At 37.1% G+C, this 18,001-nt stretch overlaps 1 long non-coding RNA gene across 1 annotated transcript; it reads right to left on the bottom strand.

Annotated features, from left to right (window-relative positions):
- Window positions 1-3,937: 3,937 nt before the first annotated feature.
- On the bottom strand, window positions 3,938-18,001 carry LOC107740147 (uncharacterized). Its single transcript, XR_001640060.1, has 3 exons — window positions 17,580-18,001; window positions 15,863-15,866; window positions 3,938-3,948 (listed from the first exon to the last, which is right to left on the bottom strand). It is a non-coding gene; the product is annotated as an uncharacterized LOC107740147 (long non-coding RNA).

Here is an 18,001-nt window from a genome sequence, read left to right as displayed (position 1 = left end):
CGAGTAGGTGTTGTGGTTGTCACTGGTCCAACTCACTGCGTGGTGTTTATATTTGCCTGTGTGTTCGGCATCTGTGTGTTCGGTAAGGGTATTTTGTATGTGTTACTGAGAGATACATACCAGAGCATGTGTCCTTTTCTCTGGATCACTGTGTCTTCTTGAGCTCAAGGTCTGTTTGATTGGAACATTACATGTAGGAGTTCCCATTCATTCTTCTTTTATTTCTGCCAGAGAAAAATTATATGTTTATTCATTTCATCACCTTACAATTTTCTGGTAAAGAAAACCACCTATTAAAAAATTTTCCCGTCATTATATTTTTCAGATTTGAAGCAAAATTTGCACTGATTTTTAAAAAAAAGAAGATACTATAAGCTAAGTCTGACTCAATTAAAGCAGTTAAGCAAACAGCCAGTCTAATGCCCCCATGAATAGAATAAGAACATAACTCAGGTGAAATCAAAATACAAACTAATTCAAGTGCATGCAAGTGCAAACTGGTTTCACATTAATTTCAACATATTTTGATTATACTCATTCTGATCTAGATTTTTTTATAGAATAAACATAAAATGACCTGTGACATGTACCTGTAACAGAAAATACAGATGTTTAATGAATTTGTTCAACTCAAAGCAAAACTTTTTTGGGTATATTTGGTCTTAAATGTTTAAATGTTCGGTTACACTTTTTGATAGTCCACTTTAGACATTCTACTAACTATACGTAACTTTGCAACTACATGTCAACTAATTCTCATTAATTTGCAACTACATGTCTACTAACTCTCAGAGTAGACTGTTCAGTTAGGTTTAGGGTTAGTAGAATAATTTGACATATACTTGCAAAGTTTCTCATTGTCAGCATGTTGTATGTTGTGGACCCATCAAAATAAAGTGTTAGAAGATATCAAGCAGACAGTCTACTAATACTCTAATGACTGCTAGTTAACATGTAGTTGCAAAGTTACTTACTGTTAGTAGAATATCTAAAGTGGACTATAGAAAATGTTCTTTTAGAAAAGTAATTTTCTATAACAGGCAGATTGAATTGCAATATTTAACTATAATTTAATTATAACATTTATAAACCACAGGCCCACAATGAAAAAATGTCCAGTGATTGTGTCTTTGAGTGTTTTTATTGAGTAATTATACAATGAAGTAATATTAATTACCAGCATAAGTGTTAGGTTAGAATTAGGGGTTGGTTTAGAGATAGTTGCACGCAATTATGCATAATTTACTGTTATTACTATAGTAATCACATGTAACATGACAAGGACAATGTAAAATACAGTGCTACCTTTTTATTTATTAAAGGCAGGGTAGGTGATTTGGTTCAAAACGTTTTTTGTTTTTTTTATGCTGGTTGAAATTCTCTTCACATCCCGATAGCAATCACTAAGTTAAGTGGTCTAACTGTAATTATATTGTATTTATATCGTCTGTGGAAGCCGTAGGACCATAAAATGTTCGTCCAATCATATCCCTCGGTCAGAAGGCTAAGATAGACTGCCCTACCTGCTTGTCAACGTACGGACTTGTACACCTCCACACACCTGTTCACACAGAAATGATACGTCATCATCAGCGTGTTCCATTACGCTACTGCAGACCGAGCGAGAAGAAAAGGCTTTATTATTGTAAAATGATGTGCTGTGTACTGTAATGTTTTCTCACTGAATGAGACATGAGGTCAGACATCAATGAATGAGACATGAGGTAATTGGACAGTGTTGCATTCAACCCTCCACCAACGCCGCCTCTCATTGTGTCACTGGTTAGCATCTGATCTGCATGTGCGCGTTCACATGCTTTGGAGGAGGCGTGGCTTTGGAGAGTGATTTGCAGGGAGGGTGGGATCTTATGCCTCTCTGTAAATGCCTACCCTACCTTTAATTGCTATGTATTGTGCTATTAAACGCTTTCTCCACAAAATAATAATAATAATAATAATAATAATAATAATAATCAAATCTTTTTTTTTTTTAAGTATGCTTTTTTAGAGGATGGAATGTTTGTTCAAAACAAATGAAAAACAAATAAAACTTTCACACAATCACACAATTTTTTTTCTCTATTTCCTTCTTTGTTTCTGCCAGGGAACTAGGAATTACACAAGCTTCAATTCAATTCAATTCAAGTTTATTTGTATTTCGATACAAATCGTTGCAAAGCAACTTTACAGCAAATTAGGTTTCTACAATATTTAGTGGTAGCTTATCAGTGGTGACTGTCAGTTAATGTACATATGGCAGAAATGTATGGAAAAATCAATTAAAGACGTAATCAAACAGACGATGAACATTATTAACAGCAATTATTATATGATGCAATCAAACGTATAGCAAAATGTGGTAGTTCTGTATGTAGTTTCAGGGTTGGCATCATCTGAGGTCCTCTGAGAGTTCAGTACAAGTTCAGATCAGTCAGCATTAGTGGCATAATGTAAAATAAAAAAAATAATAAGTAATATTTCAATGATAAGTAGAATAATAGGTAATATTTTCTGTGTAAAGTTCTATATCTTATTGGCAAATCAAACTATGAATAATAAGGCTTTGATAAATAGATTGAGGAACGCGCTCAAATCTATTCTTTATCCACCGATTTATTTCCCTTTTAGGAGTTGATGTTAACCCCTCAGAGGACCTCAGATGATGCCAACCCTCAAATAATATACAAAACTACCAAATTTTGCTATAAGTTTGATTGCAACATATAATCATTGCAGTTAATAGTGTTCACCGTCTGTTTGATTACATGTCATTAACTGCATGCTTTTTACTGTACATTTCTGCCATATGGACATCAACTGATAAGCTACTGCTAAATATAATGTAGAAACTTTCTGCTTTTTCTAATTTTCTGTGAAGCTGCTTTGCAATGATTTGCATCGTGAAAAGCGCTATACAAATAAACGTGAATTGAATTGAATTAAATTGAATTGAACAATCACAGGACATTTTCTCACAGCAGGTCTGTGACTTAAAAAAAACATATACTTCAACAGAAAGTAAACACTCATCAAGGTAATCATTTATTCAAATAGTCACCTGCTCCTCCACTTTTCACCATGTACCTTTAGACAGGTACTGTAGGAATAAAACAGCTAGCCGGGCATCCCTTGTCGAGTTCAGTTGAACAGCTGGACTGTGGAGTGTTTGGCTGGCAGAGAGAAGGGCACAGCTGGCTTTTAAGAGGAAGAGCTCCTCTTGAGCCTGTGGGAGGTCACAGCCTGCTAGGCCGCAAAGCGCTGCGCAGCAGGAGCCGTGTGTTAATGCAGAAGGCCTGCGCACTGTGTGCAGATGTTGTTCTGCTTCAGTGGCTGCCTCCTTGCACCTCTCTCTCTCTCTCCCCTCCTTTTTGTCCTGTATGGAGCTCTACTAAAGATGTGCCACTCTGCCCACATCCTCATGGCAACAGCAATCATATAATACAGGCATCATGGCTTACTTTAAATGGGCAAATTCTACAAAGTCACAGCGTCCTTGGTAATGTATGTAATGCTACCTTTTTGAATGCGCCAAACAGCCTTTTCAAAACCATCATTTAAGCAGAGATCTTGATGACAAATAGCTATTGACCTTTACTGCTAAAAACATTGTGTAATCACTCAAACTCTCCCACTTCATAGCATTTAAAACAAACCTCTATACTAATTGCACAAAAACCGTCCTTGCGTTCACCCTTACGTAAATCCGCTCATTTATCGACCACAGCAGGCCACGTGAGTATGGCACTGGCAGGTCTCCATTGTGGATGACGATTCTCTGGAGAAATGAGAATAATGAGACCGCATACAGACCCTCGGGGCTTTGTGACGTGACACCTGAGGAGCCAACAAAAGTTATCAAACAGCGTCGTCAGCAGTGTCCTGACAGAGATGAATTGAGCGAGTAAGAGTTGAGTGACAGGCCACGCAGTGGGGAAGAGGGGATGAGTTCTGAAGATCTCCCACTGTTGGGTGCCAGCGAACGTGGCACACGACAACCTCCACAACTCTACTTGATGTTCCACAGCAGCCAGAAGAGAAGACACCTTTCAGTGAGAGATTAACAAGGTATATTAAATATAGGGAACTTCACCTGGTAACTACTTTGACAAATTTTCTTAAAGGGATAGTTCACCCAAAAATGAAATTATGTCATCATTCACCCTTCCAAAATTGTAGAACTTACTTTCTTCTGTGGAACACAAAAATCACTTTGAAGAATGCACTTCTGAACTTTTTTGTCCACATGATGACACTGGACCCCAATGAAGATCATTATATATATATATATATATATAAAAAACTTTAAGAACTGCATGCATGTTACAAAGCATAGATTCTTTCTTAATGAGCATGTGCATTCATATTTTTCTTTTATGTTGTAATAACTTACCCTGATGACCTCAAAAATACATTCAATTATGCCGTATGCAGCTATCAGTAAGCAAAATCCTCACAGCTCACAACATTCACATGAATCACTGAACAGAACAGAAGTCCTCTTATGGTTTTCTGACTAAGACAAGGCTGCGTTCCATAAAGCTTAACTTTATTCACTATGTGAGGTGATCTGTAAAGCGAACTGCTCATTATTTTTGACACTCACTGAGCCAAACAATTCACAGATGTTGCAAACAAGAAGTATCGTTTTTGACAAAACGATTCTTTTGAAAACATGATGGTTTAAAGGTTACACACATATTGCACATATTTTCTTGTTTGTTTGTTTTTTCTTTTCATTAATTATGCATCCGAATCAGCCCGAGAGGTATGCTGTTTTGATAAGCTTCTCATTCTAGTTGCCATTCACAAATATTGCTTGTTTGCAAAACAATTTCTGCTTAAATAATTCATCAAAAGTGAGCAGGAATATTATCATTCAGGATCTACAACACTTTCTGACACTTGGAGGCAGGGATCATGTCCTTATTCTGACAATTCATGCAAACCTCTGACCTTTTTAGATGCATTATTTAAACATATTCTATTGAGTTTCCTTAACATGGACACGGGAACTAATACATAACACTGATGGCACTGACCCCAGACACACCAGCATTGAGAATAAACAAGAGGCAGGTGACTTTGAGTGATGGTCATCCTCAGACGTGCGTAAGCACACATTCAGCTCAGTCCTCTCTTAACCTTGAGCCTCGCAGGCTGAGAGCGTGAAAACAATAAAACAGGCTGACGATAAATCACCTCAGCATTTCGTAAACATTTACACAGTTTTGTTGAGCATCTTATAAGTTATCATGTATAATTCAGGGTAAAAAAGTGGTGTAACTCCAACGATGGTTGGTGATGTAGTAGAGTTAAATGTGAATACAGAATCAAACCGAATGACAGATCTGACGGGGAAACAAAGAGAGGTTTCAAACGAATGAAAGCCTGGGAGTATCTAAAGATCACATAGCACAGCACAGAGTCTGCAAAAGCTGCCTTTTATCTGTGTGATTTTCAACAATTCTTAAATCCCCAGGAGGCTTTGATGACTGGGGGAACGCTTGTCCCAAAGCCTGCTACTGTTAAATGGCATTAGAGCAGGGGCGGAAAACACATGGGCCAAGAAAGAGTCCAATTCAGGTTCAAGGAAAATTAAAACAAAACAAAACAAAAATTTAATTGGTATGATACATTCACTCCATTAATACATTCTCCAAACCAATTATCTTTGAGGTTTGAAGAGATACTTGAGCCTATAATGATATATTCACAATTAAATTATTATAAATTATTATGTTGATATATTCACAGTTAAAATATAATATAATATAATATACAAATATAAATATAATATAAAATGTAATATCATATAATAATGTAAATCTGGTGAATTACAATTAATAAAATTAATACATTATTTTACCTCAATACTGATTATTAAAGCATTAAGTTGATGCTTTATTAATTTTAGAAGAGCATGAGTTATGCATGCGTTCACTATATGCTCGCCAATATTTTTAAAAACTACATTTACACACATCCAAATAATCTATTTATAATCAGATTGATGGCTCCTTGCCTCAGTCGATCTGATTGGGCTCAATACGAATTAAATTTCGATTGGATTTAAGCGGGTGGTGAAGACCTGAAATAACCCAATCAACAAGAAAAATTAAGCATGTAGGCACTTCAATCCAACTATTTTCTCACATAACTTTCTTTACATCTCACGTCTTCCAAACTGAAAGCTCCTGACATATATATCAGCTTTCTTATATTTATTTACATCTCACATCTTAAAACTGGTTAGTGGAGGAGTGTAAATATTTACTAAAAATGTGCTTTAAAAATACAAATAAATGAAAACATTCTTATATATATTGGTGACATTATCGAGGTGGCTTTCTCCAGTTCAAAAACGTGGCAACTGAGCAATGTGCATGTGCTAATGTTTTGTTCGGAATACATGTCTTGCACTAAGACTGGCAAGAGCGGATTCCAAATCTTCAATACTTATCTTGCTGAATCTGTCCACTGCTTTTGACATGGTTAACCACCAGATTCTCCTGTCCTTTTCATACCACTGCTATGCTGATGACACTCAACTCTACCTCTCATTCCATCCTGATGATCCGATGATAGCTTCTCGCTTCTCAGCTTGTCTAACAGACATTTCTTGCTGGATGAAAGTCCACCACCTTTAACTCAACCTTGCCAAGACAGAACTGCTTGTGGTTCCATCAAACCCATCGTTTTATCACAATTTCACCATCCAGTTAGGCACATCAACCATAACTCCTTCAAAAACAGCCAGAAACCTTGGAGCTATGATTGATGATCAGCGGACTTTCTCAGACCACATTGCTAAAACTGAAGAAGCACAAAATCACTTTTACGGACTTTTAAATTGAATGTTCCCTCCTGGTGGAATGACCTGCCCAACTCAATCCGAGCAGCTGAGCCCTTAGCCATCTTCAAGAACCAGCTAAAAACACATCTCTTCCATCTTTTTTTGACCCTCTAACACTAGTACTCTCTATTCTAATTCTATTCTTTAAAAAAAAAACTTGTCCCTTTTAGACTTGCACTCTATTCATTTACTGCTTGTTTTCTTAAAAAAAAAAAAGTAAAAAATAACACTAGCTTTTCTAATCTTTTTGTATTCTATCCGTTTTGTTTTTATTTATTATACAATTAACAAAAGCAAAAATGGCCTCTAACACTAGCTTGCTCTATTCTTTTTTTATTCTATCTGTTTTCTTTTTATTTATTATATAATTTAAAAAAACTTGCTATGTGTACTGTGTTAAGCTAACTGAGACTTGTTATAGCACTTGCATATCATTGCTCCTTTGTTGATTTTGATTGCTTCCATTGTCCTTGTAAGTCACTTTGGATAAAAGCGTCTGCTAAATGACTAAATATAAATGTAATGTAAATGTAATGCACTAGAAACTAATATGTAAATCAGATTGAAACATGTAGTGTTCATATAAACAGAAATTTCAGAATCAGTAATCGGATTGGATTCACTGTTACTGACGAAACTTTGTGCAAGTAAACAAACCTTATGTTTCACAGAAATGAGTGCTCCTTGTCAGTGTTGTGACTTTACAATTCAACCCTTCTCCAACCCAGAAAAGCTAAATTATTCCATGTTTGTTGTTAGAACCAACAAGGGCACAGACAGGGCGGCCGCGACCTCAACCAGACGGAACATCCCAGCCTTATTGACTACTCTGTCACCCGTTCAGCCCGCTTCTGATTTGACATTCCATTAACGGCTCCCGTGGGCTGAGGGTTGACGGCAGAGGAGAAATCTGGGGACAGCGGGACAGGATTTACAAAGGTGGCGAGCTCACCTCGTCGCTGACCGCACAACTGCACAGGTCATATCCGCATACTGATGTGCGTCGTGCCCTAGTGACTACGGTGGAGGCTGAGTGAGGGTCATACTTAATTCTATACAAATACCCATAAACAGAGAAGCAAAAGGATTTGAAGAGAGAAAACAAAGATTGAACATCAAAAAAAGAGCAAAGAGTGGGAAAAAACTCCATGCTTTACCAATAAAATTTGTGATAATGTCCAATCAGCTGTTCATTACCACAACATAGGCTACTGTATAGCCCGACACGAAGTCTATTTTGGTTACACTTTACAAAAAGGCCCCAATAGTTAACATTAGTTAATGCATTAAAGGGATAGTTTACCCAGCCAAGGTAAAGGGCTGCCAAGTCTGCGAAACATAACCAGCCCAATTTACCCTTCACAAAGACCTGCCCTCCTTAGTTACTGTTGCTATGTCCAACAAGATAGGGTGCTCTCACGCAGTGAAAAATACATCACGGAGTAAAGAGGACACTGACAATGCGCTGACAGACAAGACAGAGCAGGATACTTCTAGTATGAAACAAAGTCTCAGCTTTCAAATTTTGTAATTTTTTAAGGAATTCAAACAATAAGTACTTTTTTGTGGCTCTTTAATGTGTAGTGACAGATCGCTGCAGCACCTCAGTTCAAGCAGCATGTGAATCGATCATTTTTTTCATATATACTAGTTAATATCTTGTTTTAACCGTGGAATGACATCAAACCACACCGTTTTTCTGAATCCACCATATTGTCCGACAAACAAATCAGACAGGAGAGTAGATTAACCTCTGTGGACTTAAAATTAGTGTACCCTGAAAAATTGTGTGTATTGAAAAATTGAAAATGAAAAATTGTGTGTATTGACATCTTTCTACAGTTGAAATAAAAACCTTCTGATGTTCATTCACGTTTATTTCATGCTTTAACAAATGACATGAAAGTAAGAATCAATAATTCAAGAATCAAGAACCAGTAGAGCCTCATATTTATTGATAATAATACCAAGTGGGAAGAGGAAGAATCCTCATCATCTTTACTATTAGAAATGGACACTCTTTCAACAAAACGGTGAATAGGAGTTTGACAGACTGTAGTGCCAGTAGGCATCAGCTTTCTATGTTTTATTCTGCCCAGCGTACCATACTGCCACATGAATGGAGCATGCTGCAAACACACCACTGGGATGGTGCAGCCATCACGACATAAATGTGTTTTATTACAACACAGCTGGTGGAAAAGCTGGAGAGACCTTTTTTTTTTTTTTTCATTCCTTTGGCCAGAGCATCTTGGCCATCTGGCCTTTGAGAACATTCAGTGACTGGTTCCCTTACATGCCTGTTGTCATACTGTTAAGACTTTCTGAGGCTGGTATATACAGCAAGCTCACAAACACACACAAAATCTTCTCACATTGCTCTCCGAGGTCATTCATCTACCTCAAACAGATCTCTGTTTTTTGTGGAGACAAAGCAGCAGGAAGCTAAGCTTCTTGGTTTACGTAGCCACTGATGGATCTCCCTCCATCTCGCTGTCTTTCCCCCTCACTTCCTCCCATAATGGGCCCGTGTCATCCCTTGACATCTTTGTTTGCCTAAACTCCAGGATGCCAGTCGTTTACCACACTTACACACACATACCACCAGCTGCGTTCCAACAGTCACGCCACATCACCTGTCCAGATTGGCTGAGGCTGCCATGCATGTAAAAGCGTACATGCTTTTTGATGTGGAGCCGCGAGTCCCCAGACATTCCTGCTTCTGATCGATAGATGTGTGTGACTGCGTGTTTTAGCAGCATGGATGGTGTTTATGGGGAGAGAGTTTAGCTCTGTTTGCCTCTCCACTGGAAACAACAAGACACAATCACATTGGGCGGCTGAATAATAAGCGAGTTTATGGAACGTGGCGAAAGCAGTCTATAGCTCTACATGAAACAGCCATCAGGGCGCCGGCCTGCCGCAGCAGAGCAGTGCTTATTATCAGCAGTCACCTTGTGATGCTTCAAGCAATGAGAGAAGGACAGAGAAAGAGTGAAAGCCAGACACAGTGGCCCAAAAAGTGTCTTTAACTTAAAGGTATGGTTCACCCCAAAAAAGAAAATTCTGTCGTCATTTACTCACTCTCATGCTGTTCCAAACTTGTAGAAATTTATTTCTTCTGCTGAACACAAAAGATGATATTAACAAACAAAATAGTTACTGTTCCCCATTGACTGAAACACTAAATGACACTATGGCTTTTCTAGGTCTAGAATAATTTCAAGAAGAAAAAGAAACAAAAATTAGAATGTAAACAAGAAATATCACTTTTTAGTTGTATTAGCTAATTTTAATGCTTGTTTTATCTTTATTTTAAATAATTTAAAGTCATATTGAGGCCCCTGTTAGAAAACCACTAGTATATAACAGTGAAAAATAATACATTGACACACCACTTAGAGAGGGAAATTGTGTGGTCACTTAGTTATTATGAATATAAACTGCTGTAATCAATACAGTGCTATTATCATGAGCATAGGTCACAAAAGTGATTAATTCTGTAATGTAATTCAATTATATTCATTTAAAGGGGTCATATGATGTGATTTCAAGTTTTCCTTTGTCTTTGAAGTGTTAAAAGCTGTTTGTGTATATATAAGATCCATAAAGTTCCAAAGACAAAAGTCTCAAACCCAAAGAGATATTCTTTATAAATGTTAAGACTCATCCACGCCTTCCTAAAACACCTCATTTAAACACGCCCCCACATATCTACGTCACTGTGTTAGACAATGTGCATTACACTGCCCAAATGTTTACACAAAGAAAGAAGGCGTAACACTTATTCTCGTTGTATTGTAGCTGCCACCACCATGTTGTGGAGACGTGGTGTGTTTCCAAATATGGTAAGGGGTGTAACATTTCCGTCACACGCTTGAGGTATTCGGCCAATCACAATGCACTGGATAGCTGGCCAATCAGAGCACACAGCTTTTTTCAGAACGATGAGCTTTGTAAAAATCGACACTTTTCAGAAAGGCGGGGCAGAGAGGAGCAACAATAATGTACAGTATGTGGAAAATAATGTGGTTTTTGAACCTTAAACCACATAAACACATTGCATTACACCAAATATACAAAATAATGTTATTTTTAGCATCGTCATATGAGCCCTTTAAATATCCAAATACTTTTCAGGCCCACTGCATGCCTGTTACATCATAATGTCTGGTTTTCAAAAAAAAAAAAAAAAAAAAAAAAAAAAAAAGAGCTATGCAAAAATTTGATATGCCTAGACTGTTATGCCTTTGGAAAGAAAAAAGAAATCTAGTCAACTGCTTTACAGGTCAGGCTTTGCTAAAGGACTACAAGATAAAAATGCATCTTTGACCTGGCTGTTTGCTGAACGCTCAAACGCTCTGATCTCGTAAGTGCAAACTAAGTCTTGTTTCCTCACAGCTGAAGCATTATTAATGACCCAGGATTGTGGTGAAGGGTTTTAGAGTGATAGCATGCAGGCCTGAATGGAACACCTGCGTTATTTTTTCATGAACGCAGATGTGAATGTGTGTGTGTTTGTGTTTTTAGGGTGCAAAAAGAGTACAGACAGAGTGTGCGTCCCTGCTCGAGTGGTCAACACTTTTATTCTAGTGGGTTAGCGTGTGTGTCTGTATTTGTAATCCATTGGGAGTAATTCAGCTGAGGGCAAGAGAAGCGCGAAACTTTGAGAAGGCTTTTATGTACTTTTGAATGAAACGATTCACAGAAAAGCTTTTATAAAAACTCATTTTATTCTGGCATCCACTTCCAGGGGGGCACTTACGTCTTTCGTCTTTTCCTATATCAGTCGGGTTTAACCCTTTAGCTGCTGTCGTAGTTGAGTCAAGCTGAGCTGATCTTTTCACAAAAGGTTATCTTCAAGGGACGTTTCAGGGTAAAGTTAAGCTCTATCGATGACATTTGCGGCTTAATGGCCATTATCTGTAACTCAGAAGATCATTTCGACTAGCCACCCCGATATAAAAAAAAAAAAAAAATTGCGGTTACAGCAAGGGATTTACAATGAGAGTTCACTGGACAAAGCAAGTGTTCAAATACACGTTTTCAAAAAATATATAGCTATAGGTTTATAACTTAGTTATAGCTAAGTAATGAACATTTTGTGTGTTAACATTAGACTATTGTGATAGACTCACTTGTTTCATAGATTGTTATACAATCTTTTCTATTCATTGTCATGAACAAATACAATTTGTAAAGATGGTAACTTTCACACAGTACATTTAGGATACAAGAAATTGATGTAAAACTCCACTCAAAGGAATGACTGTACATCGATAATGCTTAATTTACATTACTGATGCACATCAACTCAAATGGGTTACATCACTACATCACAAGATTTTAACTGAAAAATGTAATGTAGGCATTTTAATAACAGAACCACATGCTCCACATTTCCACTTTTAAAACCCACAGAATTCTTTATTTCACTGTAAAATTAGTCACTTTTACATTTGTTTTCCCACAAATTTCAATTATCAAATCAAAATAATTTTCTATGGTAATCAAAATACTGCCAGAAATGCTATTTCTATTCTATTTACATATAGAACCTAGATTTTTTTTTTTTTTTCAAATATTGAAGTAAATATCATCTCTTCAAGCAGCACTGATGCAGTATGCTTTTCTTAGTGAACGTTGTACTACAAAGGTTTCATTTTGCTTTATGCGAACACACTGCTCTTGTCCGCATTGCTCGTGTCGTATAACTTACTGATGACTTTTGCATTGGAGATATCTGTATTGAGTCTGTGTTCTGAGCTCTTTATGCAACAAAGTCAAAACAAGCTTCTCTCCTTTTTTGTCCGTCTCCATAGACTTCCCTCCCTCAGGTCAGTGGTGCTGTGGCCTTGCTGAAACCGATGCAGGGGTCTAAAACAGAAAGCAGTGATCACAGTGACAGACAGCTCTTCTTTATAAAGACCTGTCCACACGCTGGATGAGCCCTATGGCCCTGAAATGCTCTCTGGGTGACCACCTGCCTCTGGAAAAGCCTCAGAACACAGACAGGATGTCACAGTGCTCTGAATCACACTGAATGAGAATGATGGCTCAAAAAGGAAAGGAGTGACTGGATGGACAGAGGACAGAGAATGGACAGGAGGCATCAGCGTTTTCAGATTAGTGGATATTATATATACACACACACACATTATTCAAAAGTTTGGTGTAAAAAAAAAAAAAAGATTTTTCTCATATGTTTGTGAAAGCAGTCTCTTATAATAACAACAGTAATATTGTGAAATATAATATTTTCCATTTTAATGTATTTTCAGCAGCCATTTCAACATCTTAATATTTTTGGGGAATACATTTCATGATTCGTTGATGAATAAAAAGTTCAAAAGAACAGCATTAATTCGAAATAGAAATCTTAACATTAAAATCGTTACTGTCACTTCTGATCAATTTAATGTGTTCTTGCGGAATAAAAGTATTCATTTCAATCAATCAACCAACCAACCAACCAACCTACCTACCTACCTACCTACCAACCAACCAATCAATCAATCAATCAATATCTTACAGAACCTAAAACTTTTACACTGTAGCCCATCCATCTGTCCATCCATCCATATACATACACATCAGATATTAATAATTCTTGCGGATATTGGTGTCAACCCTATAACCACAGAGAAGCTGAGAGAATGGGGGGGGCTACATGAGCACCAGTGGGCATGATTTATGGATACTGTATGGCAGATGTCTGTACAGTATGTCCAGTAAGTGAATGGGCTGATTGAGAGGGCTTGAATGTAGGGATTGAGTGATATATAAACAAACACCAAAAACCAAACAGAAACGGCATCAGAGGATTAAAAAATAAAAGTACTACGTATATTTACAGACATTAATGATCTTGCTGAGACAGACAGGAATTTATTGTCTGAACGAGACATTTTGTATGAACTTTTAATGAACAATCAAAAACAAAATAGTATTACTGGAGACTTTTCCCACCTTTTTTTAACAATTCCATCCATTTTTTACATTGCAATGCACAAAAAGAGACTAGAACACTCAAGACTGCACTCTCACACAGATACACACATGACAGACAGACAGATGCTAGTACCGATCTGGGGAGATGGATGTGTCAGCAGTCTGATTATGAAACGATTCAGATCTGGAACACTTGCGCTTCAAGCCAACATGGTGAACTGCAACGATTCATAAAGATGAACACACGCACACTAAAAAAAGTTGAGAGCAGTGGCAGACAGAATGGGCACAGACACCTAACTCTGTATTTCATCTTAGTTTCCATACTTCAGGATGCAAAATACATCATTATTATGTTGTATTCCCGTTGAAGGCCGATCCATCAGAGTGTAAATTGGTGTGGGTGGCTGTACACACGCCCTGGGTTTATAGAGAAATGGAGCACGGCGTGAGAGCGAAAACAGATGAAGTGTGTGTGTGTGTGTGTGTGTGTGTGTGTGGTCTCGGTTCATCTTTCAGATCTCCGACAGGGCTACTTATGGGAGCACAAAATAATAAGGATAATATATTGCACACACAAAAAAAATAAAATAAAACAGCCCCTGCTCTCATTATCTCCCATGATTCTAATCTACACAAAACACAAAGCCTTCCATGCTTCAGGCCAGGCCTCCATCCTTCACCTCCAAGTTAGAGGAATTAGCGAATCTGCATTTGTGCCAGAAAACGAAACAGAGCAACTGATAATTCAACTTCAACAGTGCCCTGGCATCTAATGAGCTTTCAAAGCCGAGGAGATGGAGAAATGAGCCTGACATCTGCACAAAACAGAGCTTCTTGTAAAATTAGCCTGCCTTTAATGACCGGCTCGCTACAAATGCATCAGTGCTCAAAACAGAAAACACTACCATGCCAGATCACTTGTTGGCCATTGCATCTTTTTTTTTTTTTTTTAAATCCTCCATCTGTGTCAGTGAATTAGCGAGCAGACACAGAGCAGAAGCAGACATGAAAACTTACTCTAACAAACAAAATGCACATGGCCTGGTCTGCTAGTAAAAGAAAGACCATATCCTAACAAATCTCCCTCCAAATGCACAGATGCAAAGACGAACGGACAGTACACGTGCACACACTCTGGAGAGAGGCAGAGATGGGAACATTTCAACCATTCCATTTCAGTGGTACCCAGCAGACGGCTCCCCAGTGGCGGCGGTACACTCTGAACACGGCCAGAGACGCTCACAGTTCAGAATTTGAAAAAAGAAAGTGTCTTTCTATTTTCTAAAAGACAGACTGACAGGGAGACAGTGAGGATGGTGACACAGAGATGGAGAAATAACAAAGGGGCATCATTGCCTTCTCCATCTCTAACCACAGTGAAACCAAATGTCAGCCATCAAAAGAACAATGAAAATAATGCCATATATTGTACAGCAGTTTATATTTAGCTTTGTAAATGATGATTTCCAGCATAATTCAGTCGGATTCAAGCAGCAAAATAACATGTGCGTGCTTACTGTGAAGTGAAGGAAAGACAGAGAGCAAACAATACAAAAGAGCACTTCAAACAAACGACATAGTGCTGTTATCTCCTTCTGACAGTAGTTTTACTTCGCAAACCCATCAATTCAGTAGCTGAATAAATGCTATTCTTATGACAAAAAGCAAATAAAACCAGTTCCTGTCTGTGTATTGAGTGCATGTTGCATCGAAGCAACACTGAATTATTACTTATACAATAGCGATAAAACAGAGCTGGTGGTTTTCCAGGTATTTCTAATGATATTTGTAAGCAAACCCACTGGAGATCAGTCTCAATAGCATCTAAATAGTTAACGTTTACACCAGAACTGATGCAACCTTTCCAGTGACTGTAATTCATCTGATCTTACACACTTAACCCTTTGATGCACTACATGGGTCTAAAGTGACCCAACTGAGTTTATTTTTTCTACATCTTTGCAAGAAATTAATTTCTCAATTAACTTATTTTTTATCATCACATATTCTTATTTTTTCTTTCTTTTTGAATAAAAATCATTTTTGTGTCACTACCCCTCTAATGCACAACATGGGTCTAAAATGACCCATATTCATTTCCTATGTTATTTCAATCATGCCTGAGTGATTCTTTGCTGAATCTTTAAAATAAATGCACTTTATCATTTATTATTCCAGGTATTCATTACATATCTTGTTTTTGATTTCTACAAATCATTATGTTTATTTTTCCTTTCTTCACTTTATATAAAAAAAACACAGTTTTTGTATTTCTACATCAATTTTACACACATGGGTCAAAAATGACCCATATAGAAACCTTTGATTATTTGCTATTTTTTTTTTGCAAGTAAGAACATATTTACTGCAGAACACTATTCACCTGCCCCACATTTCACAACTCAACATAGCTGCTTTTGTATAATTGATGCATTTAGTCTTATTTAATAATTTATTACCACAGAAAAAAATTCTATATTGGCCTACTGTGGAAGATAACTGGACATAATATTTGAATGTTAGGCTAAGGTTACCTTGACCTTGGAATCTATTACTAGTGAGACAGAGAAACATGACTAATACGATTAACTAGCTTGTTGTTGACATATTCTATTTTAGCTAACTAATGTTAGCTAGGTCAACAAAATAAAAGTCAAAATAATATTTTATATACAAGTATATATCATTGCTGTCAGGCAGAAACCTCGTATATATCCACATTTCATCATTTAAAATTTTTTTTGTCATAAATCAGTGCTATTGGTCACCCTTTATGTCTGTCAGTGGTTCTGAAAAGTAATGGTTTTGGACATACAAGTTTTCTGTCTGACAGTGACAATATATAATCAGTATATACATGCTCAACTGCTTGTTGTGCACTCTTTATCTAGAGTGTTAGTATGGCTGAGACATTCTAGATTAACGGCTGAAATGTCCTGATTCAGAGTCTGAAATATCTGATGCTGATGACCTATAGACTATGTGCCACAGGGTCAATCTGGAGTTGTTGGTGTAAATCCAGCTCTCCTAGATGAAGAAGACTCTGTGATGACTTTGAAGACTTGTCTGACGAGTCCTCTAAAGAGGAAACTCAGTAAATATCCCAGTCCAATAGATTGAGTAAAAATGTTTTTCACCAACTCATGTAAGCGGAGAACACGGAGGTGCTGTATTGTAATGTATTGTAATGTGCTGGATGAAATGTGACCACATTAAAAAAAAAAATATATATATATTAATTTGTGGTCATTGTAAAAAGATATTTTGAATATTCATGGATCATGGAATGTATAGATCAGGGAATATTAAAAGCTGAAAAAAAATGATTTCAAAAAAAAAAAAAAAAAAAAAAAAAGCCCAGCAAAGCATGAAATAACATAGGAAATGAATACGGGTCATTTTAGACCCATGTTGTACATTAGAAGGGGTTTTCATAGCTTGTGCATCAAAGGGTTAAAAATAAATGGTCCAATAGGGGGTTTTAACAGCAATGCAATAGAAGAAACTTTTTGGCTTTCAGTAAATGGTTCTTAAAATATCTATTTTATTTCTTAATAATGTGAAGAATTTTTTTTTGCTATATAAATAAACGTTTGTGAAATAGAAAGGTTCTATGGATGTTAAAGGTTCTTCATAGAACCATCAATGCCAACTGACCCGTCTGACCCGGGAGATTGATTGACAGGCGATCTGACCAATCATAACGCTGAATCTGCCATTTTGTCCGACAAACAAACCAGACAGGACAGTAGATATACAGTCGGAAAATGACTACTCATGCCACAAGCAAGAGTGAGGGGAGGTGGAGGAAAGATTTCACTAATGGTTTTCACATGAAGATAGCCACCATGTTGTGAACATCGCCTCACTGTCGCTGTCTACGGCTGTATGTCCTCATATCCAACCCACACTAGAATCGGGTTAATGTTCACATATAAAAGGCTTCAGGCGGAATCTGGCAAACTGTGAATAAATACATATTTTGCAAATTGTGAAAGATACACTTCGAAACTAAATCTGATAAATACTCTTCTTTGTAATGTTTTGGACAGTTTTCAGTGCTGAGATGGAGAGGTAAATGTGGCAGGTCAGTAAGAGAGAGCTCTTAAAGATGACCAGTGGATCTTGAAAAAACACTAAGCTACAGTTCACTAAAATACTCTTCTACGAGAGGGCTAAAAGCTAAAAGCACAG

Source organism: Sinocyclocheilus rhinocerous, unplaced genomic scaffold (genome assembly GCF_001515625.1).
Source record: "Sinocyclocheilus rhinocerous isolate Xijiao unplaced genomic scaffold, SAMN03320098_v1.1 scaffold584, whole genome shotgun sequence".
Lineage (NCBI taxonomy): Eukaryota > Metazoa > Chordata > Actinopteri > Cypriniformes > Cyprinidae > Sinocyclocheilus > Sinocyclocheilus rhinocerous.
The sequence above is the reverse complement of the archived record's forward strand: the minus strand, read 5'-3'. Positions and strand labels throughout refer to the sequence as shown.